The sequence below is a fragment of the Urocitellus parryii genome, chromosome 5 (assembly GCF_045843805.1).
Source record: "Urocitellus parryii isolate mUroPar1 chromosome 5, mUroPar1.hap1, whole genome shotgun sequence".
Classification (NCBI taxonomy): domain Eukaryota; kingdom Metazoa; phylum Chordata; class Mammalia; order Rodentia; family Sciuridae; genus Urocitellus; species Urocitellus parryii.
The window spans coordinates 26552112-26569703 of record NC_135535.1 but is presented as its reverse complement, the minus strand read 5'-3'; the positions used below and the strand labels follow the sequence as shown (position 1 = coordinate 26569703).

General features: G+C 42.1%; 1 pseudogene; it reads right to left on the bottom strand.

Moving 5' to 3' along the window:
- Positions 1-1090: 1090 nt before the first annotated feature.
- LOC113189543 (peroxisomal membrane protein 11B pseudogene) lies at positions 1091-12322 on the bottom strand (annotated as a pseudogene).
- Between the last annotated feature and the right edge of the window lie 5270 nt (positions 12323-17592).

Genomic DNA, 17592 nt, shown 5'->3' with positions numbered 1-17592 from the left:
CACCAAAAAAATAAAATTCTAGAAGAATATAATGTTCCTAAATGAAAGTTCCAGAGCGTCAATGATAGATATTATTAATGCTGCGAGGGACCACTGAAATAGTTTAATCCAAGGATTTCAAACTTAAAGGTTTATAGTAGCCAGGTGGATCAATTAATAGAAAGAAAATGACCAGGTAGAGCCCGGAAAAACAGCAAAGAACAAACTCCGCAAAAGATTAACCGATACTCATCTCAGGGTGGCATTGCCAACTGGCATATATAGCCTCCTGATATGCCAGAACTTTCTTTCTTTTTTTTTTTTTTTTTTCGGTGAGCAAACTGATCTTTAATTTGTTGACCTGGAAGGCTTTGCTCTCCAGTGTGGGTATGAGCCATAGCTAGTTGCAAAAATCATTATACAGTGTTTACAACAAGATGCTAGACATGGCATCAATATGGATAGGCAAAGTTGGAGTAAGAACCAGCTGGGAACACATCTCTGAAACTAGGTGTAAGCAGAAATCTGAAGGTGTGGATACAGGGAAGAGTAAGGGCCAAATCATAAAGGAGGTTGGTGAGGTCATCGGGAGGGAGGAAGAAAAGGTATCACACAACCTGGGGTGCAGAGATATGAGATAAAAGAAAGAAACCCAAAATACCTTTTTAGTTTTAAGGGAAAAAAAATTCTACCACAGCTACCTCTCTGAGAATAAAGAAGGTAGTTAGAACCTTTCAAACTAAATCTTCTACTTCCCCTACCAAAAGGCAATTCCTTTTTAAATTCTTGGGCAGGGGACTGAGAAGGTAAAAAAGATGCACAGAGACAGAATCTTAAATTGATTTGACAGATAAATTACATCAAGAGAGACTCAGAAAATGGAAGAGCAAAAGAACAAAACCTCAGGCATAGCTGGATATTAGAATCATTCTATTGGCAAGTCATCTGTCCCCACCTCATCTTCCCCAAAGCTCCTCCCTTCACCCCAAAATCTCTGGATTTTAACTTCCATCAAGAAGTAGAGTTATGATAATGGAACATGGGATCAGGGGCTTGATCTAAAGATTCCATCTCACCAATTTAGGTCCCCTCCTAACCCTATCCCAGAATGTCAGGGCTTGAGTCGTAGCCAGGGACAGATTAAGGTGAGAATAGATAGGATAGAGGACACAAGACCACAAAGCCACAATCCCAGGGCCACAATCCCAGAGGCCTAGTTTGTTCAGTGGAATGAAGAGCTCACAGGCATTTCTGATCACATCCAGCAGAAGAAGGAGATGACTCTGAAGAACCCAAGCTAGGAGCAGACTCAGAGCTGAAGCTTCAGAGCCAGTGAGTGGGGCAGGCCTCCTCCTGGAATCTCTGGTCTCCCAGATCCCCCGGTTTCAATTCCTCCTGGAACTCCTCCTCTGGAACCCTTCATTCACCAGCTACAGGCTGAAGACTCTTGTTTGATCAGTAAGTAAATCTCCTAAGCATCACGGCTCAGATTCACGATGAGGGAAAAAAACAGATCTGAATGAACGTTGGGTTCACTTCTCCTGATCCACGCGGGGAGCTAGTCCAGGCTTTCCAGGCCACAGGACATTGTCATAGGTGAAGTACAAGGCTTGACTGTACTTCACTATTAGATTCTGGCTAATAGTGATGCCGAATCTCAGGCCACATCTGATGAGTGTCCAGTTCTCTTGGCTGACTCAGGGGTGTCTGCTGAGTTACCCAACAGCAGAAGCTTTCTTCCAAGGCTCAGATGACCCTCCAGTTGTCAATTCAGTTTCTGTAACTCAGGACTTTCCTCATGTCTCCGCAACACATGGCCAAGAAAGGAGTGGGCTGTCCTATACCGCCACTCCCAGGCTCTGAGCACTGAGCCGACCCAGACATCCAGAACAGAGGCAGCGTCCAGGTCTTTCTTTTCAATAATATTTTTTAAAATATTTTTTTAATTGTAGATGGACACAATATCTTTATTTTTATTTATTTATTTTTATGTGGTGCTGAGGATCGAACCCAGAGCTTCATGCATTCAAGGCAAACGCTCTACCTCTGAGCCACAAACCCAGCCCTCAATAATAATTTTTAAAGATAACTTCACCAATTTCATGAGCTAGCTCTCAATTTTTGTTTTGTTTTGTGATATTAGGGATTAAACCTGGGGACATTCTACCACTAAGCCATGTCCCCATCCTTTTTTTTTTTTTTTTTTTGGTGATACTTGGGGATTAAACCCGGGGATGCTCTTCCACTGAGCTACATCCCTGGCCTTTTCTTTCTTTCTTTTTTTTTTTTTGGTACTGGGGATTAAACCCAGGCGTGCTTAACCACTAAGCTACATCCCAGCACTTTTTAATTTTTTTTTTTCCCAGAGACAGGATCTTATAAATTGCTTAGGGCCTCACTAAGTTGTTGAGGCTGGATTTGAATTTGTTATCCTCCTGCCTCAACCTCCCCAGCCACTGGGATTACAGGCGTACACCACTGCACCCAGATCTTCAAGTCTTTTTTACTTGTATTGAGTGTTTTATTGTTGTTTAGCCCACTTTAAATGATGGATCTGCCAGGCATGAGGGCACAGGCCTATAATCCCAGAGACTCAGGAGGCCAAGGCCAGAGGATTACAAGTTCAAGGCAGCCTGGACAATTTAAGAGACACTGTTTCAAAATAAAATAGAAAGATCTGGGGATATATGTAGGTCAGTGATAGATGGACTCAGGGTTCAATCTCAAATACTGCAAAAAACAAAAACAAAAACAAAAAAAAAAACACTCACCACAGTCAACATTTAATTTGTCAGAGGTTCCAACTTGCCAAAAATTCACGACTGGACTTGGTGACTTCTGGGGGGAAAGTCCAAAAGCCAACAACACAGGATAGAGTCAGGAACTTTCTAAAAAGAACTTTCTGTGTCCACGGCCTCTTTTCTTTCTCTAGAGGTAGAAAGAGGAGGCTGAAGATCTATTCATTATCATCGAACAATGGACAAAGAAAAGCCTGTCTGCCCCATTAGTCATTGCTTGAGGTCCCTGACTTCTGCTTACACTACTGCTCTCTACCCCCAAAGTGACTTCTCTTTGATGCTATTTATGAAACGGAATGTGACCCTCCAGCTGGGCAGGGCCGAGGGCATGTGGGGGACGTGAGGGGGATATTACAGCTATATTTCTGCTCGGGGTTGGCATGTGGATTCCCAAGAGTCCATACAGCAGTGACAACTTGGAAAAGGCTGTTATTTGAGGTACAGCTCTCTAGGGAGGAGCAACGAGAAACATTCTTAAGAAATGGCAAACATGTAAAGATATCCAGCTTAGAAAAGGGGGTGGGCTTTCTCCTTCTGGGAAAGATTCACAACCTGACTTGCTGATTCCTTGGGGAATGAAGCATTGCTTTGTGTCCCTAACTTGCTTCAGCCCCTGTTTCTCTTCCTAACGTTGGAGAAAGTTACGGAGATGCAAAGTTTCCTGTCTCGCTGATTGTGCTATTTAATTGCACTAAATTGACATGAATCACACACGCATGACCTTCTGCCAGCTCTATTTCAACTCCAGCCGCCTTTGCTGGTCTAGGAGTTAAGAGCTGAAGGAGAGTTAGAACAGAAGCAGTAAGAATTGTAATGAACTGAGGGACCTCATTCAAACTCATTTGTTCCTAGAGACGAGTGGAAAGTTCTGATCACCTAGAGCAAACCATCACCAGCAACTTGGAGCTCTGAGGTTACTGTTGCTGTGAACGATGCCACAGCCCACTTCCCTTAGGCCTAGAGGCTGGGAGGGATGTCGAGGAAAGTTTGAAGGGATAGCTGATAATTTGAAAAAGCACTTGGACAGTTATTCAGATAAAACTGCTCCCTTCAAGCCAGGCACAGTGGCGCACACCTATAATCCCCATGACTTGAGAGGCTACAAGTTTGAGGCCTCAAGCAACTTAGTGAAACCCTGTCTCAAAATAAAAATATAAAAAGGACTATGGAAGTAGCTCAGTGATAAAGTAACCCTGGGTTCCATCCCCAGTACTAGAAAGAAAAGAAAAGAAAGAAAGGAAGGAAGGAAGGAAGGAAGGAAGGAAGGAAGGAAGGAAGGAAGAGCCAGCCCCAGGTTTAAAAGCATTTTATTTTATTTTTTAGTTATTTGGGTCTGGGGATTGAACCCAGGGGTGCTTTACCACTAAGTTATATTCCCAGAACATTTTTAAGAATTTTTATTTTGAGACAGAATCTGACTAAGTTGCTGAGGCTGGCCTCAAACCTGCAATCCTCCTGCTTCAGCCTTCCAAGTTGCTGGGATTACAGGTATGTGCCACTAGGCCCGGCTCAAAAGCATTTTGATTTATATTGCCTGATAGGTTATCAAAATTTAGACAGAAATAAGTCTTTATTCCAATCTCCTAGTTCAGAGCAAAAGCCAAGTGTCATTAATCTTTGGATTCCCAGCATTTAGTGTAAAGCTTGGCCCAGGGTAGAGCCTCCAAGCCCCAAGTTGACTCCTAATCACACATGAACTCATTGGAATGCTGAGCCACCATGTGTGCAAGGCATTGTCCCAAAGACTGGGAGACAGCTGCATCAGGTCCCTGCTTCTCAGGACACTCACAGCCTAGAGAAGCTTCACTTCCTGCAAGAAGCTTCCCTCCGCAAATCTCACCCAAATGCCTCCCAGACAAATCCACACTATCCCAAAGGCTACACCTACAAGGATAATGTAGTTACCTGTGTGATTTTTTTAAAAACATTGGGGTTTTTTTATTTTTTATTTTGAGACAGAGTCTTACTAAGTTGTCCAAGGTGGCCTCGAACTTGTGATCCTCCTGCCTCAGCCTCCTGAGTCACTGGGATTAGGAACAATCTAGTACCTGCCTGGATTTCTTGAATACAATGCTGTGGATGATTTGTCTTTGTAATCTCAGAGCCCAGAACAGAGTAACTGATCCTGAAGGCATTCCTCAGTTGCTTTTAACCACCAAGTTCAATCAGAGAGGAATTCCACCCAGGGTAGACTATGGAATGCATTCTGGGGGTTATCCCTCAAGCTAACCAGCTGCTTGGCAATTGCCCACTTACTGATGTGGCTGCCCCCTAGGCTTCAAGGACCACACCTTACTCACTGTCTTATCGCAAGGCACAGCACTAGTAGGTGCTCCATAAATGTTTCTTAGATCATTGAACCAAGAAGTGAATCACTACTAAAGGGAAAGGTGATTAGATAAAATCAATACCCAATTTTAATGATAGAGTCCTAAAGAATATAAAGTTATCCCGGTGTCTTTGATACGTGATTGGAGAGACAGTTATGATACTCCTTAGAGCAAGACCTTGCCAGAGGACATGTAGAAATGTGTCAGCAGTTGAATTCTTACAGTGTCCAGGACCAGCTCATCAGTGAAAACACTTTAACCCTCCTCCACTGCACCAACTCCTGGTCAGAAGGTCTCTGTGTCTTCTCTAAAACGTACTCCCTTGTCACCAGACTCCCATGGTTGAAGGTGCAGCTGAAAAGGTCTTCACTTGCGTCCCAATGTATCTGCTTCCCTAGGCCCACATTATGTGCTTCCCAAGACTCAGCTGAGATAGTTTCTACTCCCAGTAGATCCTCTGTAATTGTTATTACAATTTGGAAATTTAAATATTACATAAACTGATGAAATTGGAATATAAAACAAGAGTTGCTTCTTGTTTTATTTTTGTTTGTTTTGTTTGTTTATTTTGATAGAATCCAGGGAGCTTTAACATTGAGGTGCCTCCCCAGTGCTTTTTATGTTTTGTTTTGTTTTTTTGAAACAGGGTCTCACTAAATTGCTGAGGATGGCCTCAAACTTGCGATTCTCCTTGCCAGGCACAGTGGTACATGGGTATAATCTCAGCAGTTTGGGAGGCTGAGGCAGGAGGGTCACAAGTTCAAGGTCGGCTTTAGCAATTTAAAGAGGACTTAAGCAATTTAGCAAGACCCCATCTTAAAATAAGAAATAAAAAGGGCTGGTGTTGAGAGTAGGGATGGCGCCTAGCATTTTGCCAGTAGGAGTGGTTGAAGGGTGACACCAGAGAGCCATTAAGATGATAATTAAGTTAAGCTATGTATAATTGCTGTGATTCAGTTGTATATAGACCCCTGCTGTCCGGCAATAGGGCCGCTCCTGCTGCCTCCGTGCTCGCTAATGTTGAGCTTGGGAATTCCTAGAGAGTTCACGTTGGTCGAGGGAGTTCCAGTGGAGGGAGTTCTGGTTGGGGTGTGGTGTTCCTGGAAGGGCCGCGTGGGTGGCGTTTGCGGGAGTTCGGGAATAAAGGATTTCCTGTTTGAACCTACAAGTGCCTCTTGGCAGCTCGGTTTTTTTGTGCCCAGCCTGACTGCAGCAGGCTGGGATGTAGATGTAGGTCAGTGGTAAAGTGCCCCTGGGCTCACAACATGCCAAGGTATGTTGACACCAAATTCAAAAAATAATAAGAAGAATAAAAATAGTAATACATCAGGAAGTTTCCTGAAATCTCATCCTCCTGACTTTCTACCCTAAAGACCATATTGATATAGGATGGTTCCAGTCATATTTCTTTCTTGCCATTTTCTTTAATGTACTGAGTAAGGTAGAGAGTCTAATCAACTGCAAGGCATTGAGATGTATATTATTGTACCTTTCTAAAAGGAGTTTTCACTCTAACATTGCAAGAAACTATTTTCTTAGGCAGAAACCCTCTCTAGATAATATATTTTCAGAAAGAGAAAAAGGGGAACTGACTTTGCCAAGTTAACTTCAAGAGCAAGTACTTTTTGTATCTAATCTCATGTAGTCTTCACAAATACCCAGTGAGTTCCGGTACACTGGCCCTTTTGGGTAGATGAGGAAATTGAGCACCAGCGGGGTTAAGCAAGGACACACAGCACTAGAGAAGTGACATATAACTCCCTATAAACCCATGTTCTTTCCCAGACAATTTGCTCAGATATGACATTCCACTTTTTTCCCCAGAAATAAGCCTGTATAGTGGCTTTTCAAGATATTTCAAGTCACTTTTGGTTTCGTTATTGACATATGTCCAAGATGAGCAGCTCCCCTGAGCTCCTCCAGTACTGTCTGAGGCTGCAGAGGACCTATAAGAAATCCCCGGTGATATGCTCTGCCATGTTCTAGTTACTCTAGAAATTATTCAGGCTACCTCCCGCTCCCCACTTTCTCTCTCTCTCTCTCTCTCTCTCTCTCTCTCTCTCTCTCTCTCTCTCTCTCTTTCTCTCTCTCTCTCTTTGAATTATGACTCCCATAAAGGTATGGAAATGCTGTGACTGTGACCCCATTTGGAAATAGGTGTTTGCAAATGATCAAGTTAAAATTAAATCATTATATGGGCTGGGGTTATGGCTCAGTGGTAGAATACTTGCCTAGCACGTGCAAGGCCCTGGGTTCGATCCTCAACACCATGTAACAATAAATAAATAAAATAAAGGTATTGACTCCAACTACAACTAAAAAATAAATATTAAAAAAAATTTCAGTTATTATAGCCCGGCACAGTGGCACAGACCTGTAATCCAAGAAGCTCAGGAGGCTGAGGCAGGAGGATTGCAAGTTCAAAGATACAGCCTCAGCAATTTAGCGAAGCACTAAGCAACTCAGTGAGAACCTGTCTCTAAATAAAATATTTAAAAAATGCTGGGTCTGTGGCTCAATGGCAGAGCGTTTGCGTAGCATATGTGAGGCACTGGGTTCAATTATCAGCACCACATATAAATAAATAAATAAAATAAAAGTCCATTGACAACTAAAAAGATATTTTAAAAAATTAAAAATGCTGGGGGCTGGGGCTGTAGCTTGGTAGCAGAGCACTCGTTTAGCATGTATGAAGCACTGGGTTAGATCCTCAGCACCACATAAAAGTAAATAAATAAAATAAAGGTATTGTGTCCATCTACAACTAAAAACTATTTAAAAAAATGCTGGGGGGCTGGGGCTGGGGCTCAGAGGTAGAGCCCTCACCTAGCACATGCAAGGCACTGGGTTCAATCCTCAGCATGACATAAAAAGTAAATGAATAAATACAATTAAGGTATCATGTCCAACTACAACTAAAAAAAAGATTTTAAAAAAACATGCTGGGGATGTGGCTCAGTGGTGAAGCATGCCTGAGTTCAAGACTCAGTACCAGTTCAAGACTTCCCCTGGGAAGCCAGCAGCTGAAGCTTCCAACACATGGAGGTCTTGACCCTGGTCCAGCTCCTCAGGCTTCCATCTGGGGAGAGGTGAGCCAGAGGAAGGGACATTGGATAGAACTAGGACAGTTGTGTGGTTTTCTGCTGGTTTGGTTTGGTTTGTTTTGTTGGCTAAGGATTGCAATGCCCAGCAGACATGCTGTCTAGAACACCCTCCCCACCTCCCCCGCAGCTAAGACTATTATCCAGGCTGTTCCTGTGACCTAAGACCTTCTGTTTTGTGTCCCCTATTATTATCGCAAGGTCAGGATCCAATAAAGCCTTTCCCTGAAGTTGCCAGCAGAATCACTACATTAATCTAAAGCTGCAAAAACACTCATCAAGTTTCTATCACAAAATTCTTCGGTGTCATCTGAAATGAATTGCTCAAATGTTCTCACTGTGAAGTCAGGAGCGAGACATAAATCACTGCCACCACACTACAGCACCCTAAGTTTTAGTGTTTAATCATTTATCATTTGAGGGATGTCTGAAGTAGCTCTAAGGTATCCCACGCTGGGGCTTGAACCCAGGGCCATGCACATGCGAGGCAAACGCTCTACCACTGAGCTGTAGCTCTTGCCCTGAGTGTGCCTTTTCAATCACCCCACCTATTCCCATTCTTAGTTCTTTTAAATGCAGTCACCCCATATTAATCAAGCACCTGACAAGTGGCAAAGTGGCAAATAAGATAAAGCCCCTGTTCTCTCAGAGATTATTGTGGCCAAATAGAGGTAGACAATAAACAAAAATATACAAAATTGAATTTTCAGGGCATATAAATGCCATTGGAAAAAAATAAAACCATAATATCTGTCTTCCCTTTAGATAATAACCTATATAGTCATGATGGCAGTGACTATATCTAGCTTATGCTAAGGGTTATTGGGTGGTTGGATGGATGGATGGATGGATGGACAGATAGAAACATGGATAAGTGAATGAACTGACAGATGAGTGGACTCCAACATTCATTAGAGATCCTAAGAAACCACATATATCCTTCAATGAAAAGTCATTGGTTCAACTATACATTTAATAGTCAGGTGCGGTGGTGCACACCTGTAATCCCAGCAGGGATTGAGTGGCTGAGGCAGGAGGATCCAAATTGGAGGCCAGCCTTGGTAACTTAGCTGGACCCTGTCTCAAAATAAAATATATATATTAAAAAAAAGGCTGGGGATGTAGCTCAGTGGTAGAGCACCCCAATACAGAGGGAAAAAAAACTAGTGAGTCCTCATTGTGAGCCAGCACACTGCTAGATCTTGGGGATAAAGTCAAATAAGAATAAGTCCTGCCCTCAGAGAGCTCACACACAGATTTCTAAAGAAATCATGGCCCCTGTATTCTGTGTTTAATTGGTGGTAGGGAGAGGAGAGAGTACCAACAAGGCATTATTTTGGTAGAACTGGTACCCAGAGAGGAGTGGTGGGAAACCAAATGTTGGTCCACCTCATCTGTGCACGTCACCCCTTTCATTGCGGAAATCTGATGAGTTTATCAGACCATTTCTAAAGGTCAGCGAAGCTGAATGATTAGGGACATTGAAGTTGTTAGTAAGTTGTTGCCTAGAAACCTTGTTCAGCACAAAAGTGTCCTTTTTCCACGCGTTGCTTTGTTTGTGCTCTGGGGTGTCAGATTCTGTGTCCTGCTGTAACTGAGACCTGAAGAGCTATCCTTTGGGGCAGGCACAGTAAAGCTGCTCCAGCAGTCTGTCTGTCCAGCCATAGTCATCCGGATTCAGATCTGCTCTGCTCCCCATGCACTGCACCTCGTGGCCGCAAACCTGCTCTGCTGGTTTACGCTCACTCTGTTTCTTCCAGAAAGGGGAAACATCTAGACACTACTGGGGCGGGAAGTGCTCTTCCTGTTTCTAGTGTTCTGCCCACAGCCAAATGCACAGTGTCCTGAGGTCACTCATACTTCACCGTTCACAGAGAAAGAGCACCTTGGTGAATTTTATTTACTTGTGAATCTCCAAATTTAATTGTTTCCTACTATTTATAAATAAGATTAGCTTTTCCAATTTAAAAGGAATGCATATGCCTTATAGAAAATATGGAAATTAAAGAATAAAATGAGGTCTGGGGTTGTGGCTCAGCGGTAGAGCATTCACCTTGCAGGTGTGAGATCCTGGGTTCGATCCTCAGGACCACATAAAAATAAATAAATGAAATAAAGGTATTGGAGCCAACTAGAACTAAAAAATAAATATTTTTTAAAAGAATAAAATGAAATGATAGTTCCAGGATATATAAAGAACTTGAAAAACTTAACACCAAAAAAATCCCCAAATAACCCAATCAATAAATGAGCTAAGGAACAGAACAGACACTTCACAGAAGAAGTACAATTGATCCACAAACCTATAAAAAAATGTTCATCATCACTAGCAATTAGAGAAATACAAATCAAAGCTACTCTAAGATTTCATCTCACACCAGTCAGAATGGCAATTATCAAGAATATAAGCAATAATAAGTGTTGGTGAGGATGTAGGGGAAAAGCCGCCCTCATACGTTGTTGGTGGGACTGCAAATTGGCGCAACCACTATGGAAAGCAGCATGGCGATACCTGAGAAAACTTGGAATGGGTCCATATTTAACCCCATTATCCCACTCCTTGGCATATATCCAAAGAACTTAAAATCAGCATACTACAGTGACGCAGCCACATCAATATTTATAGCAGCTCAATTCACAGTGGCCAAACTATGGAACCAAGCTAGATGGCCTTCAACAGATGAATGGATAAAGAAAATGTGGTACATATACACAATGGAATATTACTCAGCCTTAAAGAAGATTGAAATTATGGCATTTGCGGGTAAATGGATGGAACTAGAGGATATCATGCTAAGTGAAATAAGCCAATCCCAAAAAACCAAAAACCACATCTTTTCTCTGATAAGCAGTTGCTGATCTGTAGAGGGTATAGGGGGAGGGAAGAATGAAGAAACTTTGGATTGTGCAGAGGGGAGTAAAGGGAAGGGTGGGGCAGTCTGGATGGGAAGAACAGTAGAATGAGACAGGCATTATTACCCTATATACATGTATGATTACACTACAGGTGTGACTCTGCACCATGTACAATCAGAGGAAGGAGAAGATGTGCTCTATTTGTGTACAATGTGTCAAAATGCATTCTACTGTCATATATAACTAATTAGAATTAATTTAGAAATTTTTAAAGATTAAAATAAAAAGCGAAAAAGATTAAATGACAGTAAATCACTTCAAGAGCTCTTATGTTTTTGTTTGTTTGTTTTTCTGAAACAGAGTCTCACAAAGTTGCTGAGGCTCTCCTCCAAATTGCAACCTTCCTGCCTCAGCCTCCTGAGTTGCTGGGATTACTGGCATGTACCACCATGTCTGATCACTATTGCTATATTTTTTAGTTTTCCTTCTTTTTTTTTATAACACACATATATATACTTATAAATTCATACACTCAATATCCTCTGCAATATCTGAAATATCTTACATGTGCTTAATAAAATTCAATGAATAAATGAATGAATAAGTGGATGGCTATAATTTTATGTTTACACATTTCAATTTATACATACAATATGGAATTTTACTCTTTAAAATACTACTCAATATTTTATGAGTATTGGGCTGGGAATATAGCTTAGTGGTAGAGTCTAGCATGCATGAGGTCAACAGTTCAATCCCCAGTATATCTATCTCTCTCTCTCTCTCTCTCTCTCTCTCTCTCTCTCTCTCTCACACACACACACACACACACACACACACACACACACACTTTTTTTATGTTATATAGATTTGCAAAGCATTGCACAAAAATATTATGGTGTGTGATAATGTTGACCTGAGTGAACACCAAGTACATAAATCCTATATTTGCATCTCTGAAGATTTCCTTAGGATAGATTCCAATCCATAAAATTAATCAATAAAAGAAAATAAACTTTTCAAATTTTTATTTTGCAGTGCTAGGGATCAAACCCAGGGCCCTACACATGCTAGGAAGTGTTCCACTGTGGGGCCGAAAACTAAGAAGGCGCCTGGCTAAATGCCAGTAGGAGGACACTGAAGTTGTTTTGAAACCTCCCTGATTGGCTTACTTCTCTTCCTTGCTCATGCGCAGCTCATGCTCTTTAATTCCTCCTGCTGACTTGACCTTTATGTTGATTGGTTCCCGCTTTTCCATGTTTTAAAATGATTGGCTTTTACTCCTTATATAAGTTGTGTGTGCTTCCTCAATAAACGAGATCCTGCTTTGACTTGTCTCCCCGGTGGATCTGATTATCCTCCAGTGGGGAGGGCTGGGTGGGCCGCCAGCTGACCCGTGTTCTCCTAAGCCTCTCTGCAGGATGGAGTGGAGAGAAGAAGCTAAAAACCCCAACATTCCACCACTGAGCTGCACCCCCAATTCAAGAATAAACTATTTAAGTCATGCCCAGCAGCTTGGGAGGCTGAGGCAGGTGGATCATGAGTTCATAGCCAGCCTCAGCAACTTAGCAAGACACTAAGCAACTCTGTGAGACCCTGTCTCTAAATAAAATACAAAAAGGGCTGGGGGATGGCTCAGTGGTTAAGTGCCCCTGAGTTCAATTCCCTGTACCAAAAAAAGAATAAACTATTTAAGGTTCAGTAAACGTTCACAGACTTGAAGTTAAAATGGTGCTTCACGTGGAAACCCAAGCAGACCTCTGAGAGCTCCCTGGCATCCTGCAGGCAGTTTTTTTCCATCTGTTGGGTGATCCCCTTTGATGACCTCCTTCTCCATTGGGCCATCCCTGGATGAGCTCCAATTCAACTGTTTTCGTCCTCCATGGGGCTCCAAGGAGAGGTCTCCTCCTTACTGTTGCTTTCCATTTAATTTCCCTTCACCGTGGTCTTCAATGTCTTTCTACTTTCTCTAACTGCATCTATTACATACAAAGACTGTGTCCCAAAGTTATTTCTCTGCTCATTTATTTATTTTTCCATATTGTATGTAGTTGGGAATGGGAGTTAAATGGATATCTTTGCCTTTCCTCTAAACATAACTTCTTTGAACATAATTTGAATGTCATTGTGTGGTTTTGGTGACACCATGATATACATGCCATTTCAGGTGCTTTCATCAATCACTTGTAAGTGCATAATGGAAAGGCTTTTTGTTGTGGGTTTTTGTTTTGTTTGGCAGTTCTGGATCTCAAACTCTTGCACATGCTAGACAAGCACTCTATCACTGCACGACATCTCCAGCCTTTTTCATTTTTTACCTTGAGACAGGTGGTTGCCCAGGCTGTCTTTGAACTGGTAATCCTCCCACCTCCCACCTTGACCTCCCAAGTTGCTTGGATTGCAGGCATGCGTCACTGTTACTGGCTTCCTATTTGTTTCGTTTTGTTGTTATTATTTTTGATTGGGGTCTCAGGATTGAACTCAGAGATGCTTTACCATTGAGCTACATCCCTAGTCCTTTTTATTTTTTATTTTAAGACAGGGTCTAAGTTACAAGTTGCTTCAGGGCCTCACTAAGTTGCTGAGGCTGGCCTCAAATTTGCAATCCTCCTGCCTCAGCCTCCCAAGCCACTAGGATAATACTGTTTGTTTTTGAATGATTATAATCCTGCCTTACAGAATGCAGATTTAACATGATGATGTCTTTACCCAAATGTTAGTTTCTGGGAAGCCTATCCTGATCATCCTATTTACAGTTGCAACACCCCATCTCTGCTTGCTTATTTTCATAGGAATTGTCATCTCCTCATCTACTATATATTTTACTTATTTATTTACTATGTCGCACCCTCATCAAAGCATAACCCTGACATAGTTGTTCATTCATTCATTTATTCATTTGGTCTTCCAGTATTTAATGAACCCAGCCAGATGCCAAGAATTATGCTTAGCCTGGAACGGGAAACTAAAAAAAAAAAAAAAAAAAAAAAAAAAAAAAAAAAAAAAGCTAAGAGTGATCTCCAGGAGATTGTAATTCAATTAGAAACATCAAACAGTTAAGCAAAGACATTGAGCAGGGTGTGTAATTTTTAAACATGAAAATAAGTGGGGCAGGACAAAGTAGGTGTGCTCCAGAAGAAGTGAGCAGAGGAGACAGTCTTGACTGAGGCAAAGCTGTTAAGAAGTAGATGAAGCTTAAAGGCAGGTTGGAACTTGATGGAGGAGTTCAAGGAAGCAGCATTTGGCTCATCATCCTGTAAGCGTTGCAGATTTCAGAGCAAGAAACGGCAGAATAGAAATAATTTATTCAAGCTGAGCACAGTGGCACATACCTGTAATCCCAGAGGTTTGGGAGGCTAAGGCAGGAGGATCATGGGTTCAAAGTCAGGCTCAGCAACTTAGTGAGGGCTGAATCGACTTAGGGAAACCCTGTCTTTAAATAAAATATAAAAAAGGGTTGGGGATGTGGCTCCGTGGTTAAGTTCCCCTGGGTTCAATCCTTGGTACAAAAAATAAAAAATTACTCAGACAAATCTGGGAGTCAAAGAATGAATAGGACAGAGGAAACTGGTCTGAGAAGTCATGGAGGTGGAGGGACTAAAGGAAGGTGATAAATGAGAAGGGAGGGTGCCGGTGGGAGGCATAGCTAAAGAACACAGCTCAAAAGGCATTTGCTTCATATCAGGCAATTTGCTAAAGAAAATGTTTAAGATCATCAACCTTTAAGAGGACCATAAGTGACTCACAGGAGACTCTGAGATTGGCCCTTGAATAAGAAGAAAAGGAGTAGGGGACAGAGAAAGTCCAGGCTGGGTTGGGTTAATCTATGCAATGTTCAACCAACGCAAAGAGCCACATAAAGAGGGATAAAAACGAGAAGAGGGGGGGAAAATGAGAATTGCTATTTTAGATAAATCCCATATGCGTTAGGCTCTTAATTTACCTAAACCAGATGGCTAGGACCAGGACTGACTAATTTATTACACGCCTGCCATTCAGAGCCAGAGCTTTCCTTAGGTTCCTAAGCAACCCTGAAGGGAAATGTCAGCTGGCATGAGATTTCCTAAGCAGGTCACGTGACCCAAGCAGGACCCACGGAAAATTCATCGTTTCCTCAAAATCACATATTCCAGCCCACACCTGCCAGTCTGCCTCGCCTTGCTGGGGCAGGCACATGGCCCTCCCCTCTCTGCAGGCAGGGTGGTTGGGAGTTCTAGGAATAAGAGAGACCAGAATAAAGGGTGGGGAAAGACTCAGAACAAAGCTTTAGAGTTTGGGTTTCAGATTCTCTCTCATTGTGCTGTGTGCTCCTCAAATTTTTCTCTAAAGAAAGGAAAGTGTAGGGCTGGGATTGTGGCTCTGCAGTAGAGCGCTCGCCTAGCATGGGCAGGACCCGGGTTCGAATCTCAGTACCACATTGTGCTGTGTCCATCTACAAAAAAGATTCTCTCTCTTAAAAAAAAAAAAAAAAAAAGGAAAGTGGCCATGCACTTATAAAGGATGCATTTTAAAAAACTATTTATTTAGTTGTAGATAAACACAATGTATCTTCATTTATTTTTATGTGGTGCTGAGGATCGAACCCAGTGCCTCAACATATGCAAGGCAAGCACTTTACCACAGAGCTACAGCCCCAGCCCCGAGCATTTTATATATAGGGACAATTACGTGGCAGCCTCCAGGGACAATTAATTGTGCCTCCAGAGACAATTAATTGTCCCAGGGACATTAAGTGGCAGTCAAGTCCACCCAGCAAACTCAATAAGGGTTGAGATAAAAAGAGGGGATTGTAGCCAATCCCCAAAAAACAAATGCCGTATGTTTTCTCTGATATAAGGGAGGTGACTCAAAGTGGAGTAGGGAGGGAGAGCATGGGAGAAAAATTACCTCTAGATAGGGAATAGGGTGGGAGGGGTAGGGAGGGAGAAGGGGAATAGCTAGGATGGTGGAAGGAGACGGTCATCATTATGCAAAATACATGTATGAAGATGTGAATTTGGTGTCAACATACCTTATATACAAACTGAGATATGGATAAATGATGGTATAAAGGTATATTAAGAATTGTATGTGGGCTGGGGATGTGGCTCAAGCGGTAGGGCGCTCGCCTGGCATGCGCCGGGCGCTGGGTTCCATCCTCAGCACCACACAAAATAAAATAAAGATGTTGTGTCCACCGAAAACTGAAAAATAAATATTAAAAATTCTCTCTCTCTCTAGGAAAAAAAAAGAATTGTATGTGAAAAAAAATAAGAGAGCTCATATATAATGGCATAATTTGGAGTGAATATACTTTATACACAGAGTTACGAAAAATTGTGCTGTGAATGGATAATTATAAATGTAATGCACTCCACTGTTGTCATGTTTGTAAGAAATAAATTTCTTTAAAAAATGAAAAAAAAAAGAGAGAGGATTGGACGGGCTGTGGCTGGGGCTCAGTGGTAGAGCATGCTTCCCATGTGTGAGGCACTGGGTTCCATTCTCAGCACCGCATATAAATAAATGAATAAAATAAAAGTCTATCAACAACTAAAAAAAAATTTTTTTAAAAAGAGAGAGGATTGGAAACACAGGAGGCTGCTTTAAAATCTGAAGAGAAAAGCATCACAATACAACAGAGCAATCCTAACAGTTATTGAGGAGAAAGCATATGTAGCAGGCCATGTAGGAACTATATTCTTCACCCATTTTGTAGATGAGCAAACGGAGGGAATCCTAAGGATTGAAGTTAGGTCTAGCAGGTAGTAACACTGTCATAGCCCAGTTTGTTGATCTATCCCATAGTAAGAAAATTATTTGTCAGCCGGACACAATGGCACACACCTGCAATCCCAGTGACTCAGGAGGCTGAGACAGGAGGATCACAAGTTTGAGCCAGCCTCAACAATTTGGCGGAGGTCCTCAGCAATTTAGTGGACCCTGTCTCAAGATAAAAAAATAAAAAGGGCTGGGGATGTAGCTCAGTGGTCAAGAGCCCCTGGGTTCAATCCCTGGTACCAAAAAATAATAATAATAATTTTAAAAAATTTTTAAAAAAAGGGCTGCAGATGTGGCTCAGCAGTATAGCACCCTGTATTTAGTACTGTATCCCCAGTACTAAAACCAACAGGTCAACCAAAAAGGTGGGGAGGAGGAGCAAAGAACTGCAAAATGCCAGACTTAAGCATGTCAGGTTCCCTGGGGCGTGTCCTATGGGCAGAGCACAGAGAAGAAGCTAACGGGAAACGTGGTTGCCAAGTAAGGAATGGAGCTGGTAGGTTTGGATACAGTCTGAGTGTGACCCCCAGGGTTTCCAGTGGAGGGAGAGTGGGTCCGAGTGTGGCAAGGTTGAGAGGTAGTGAACTCTGAAGAGGGAGGACTCAGCCAGGCACAGCTTCTCAGGAGGCAGAAGGATCACAAGTTGGTGATCAGCCTGGGCAATTTGTCTCAAAATAAAAAATAAAAAGGACTGGGGATGTAGCTTAGTGGTAAAGTGTCCCCGGCATCATCATCATCATCATCATCATCATCATCATCGAGATGAAA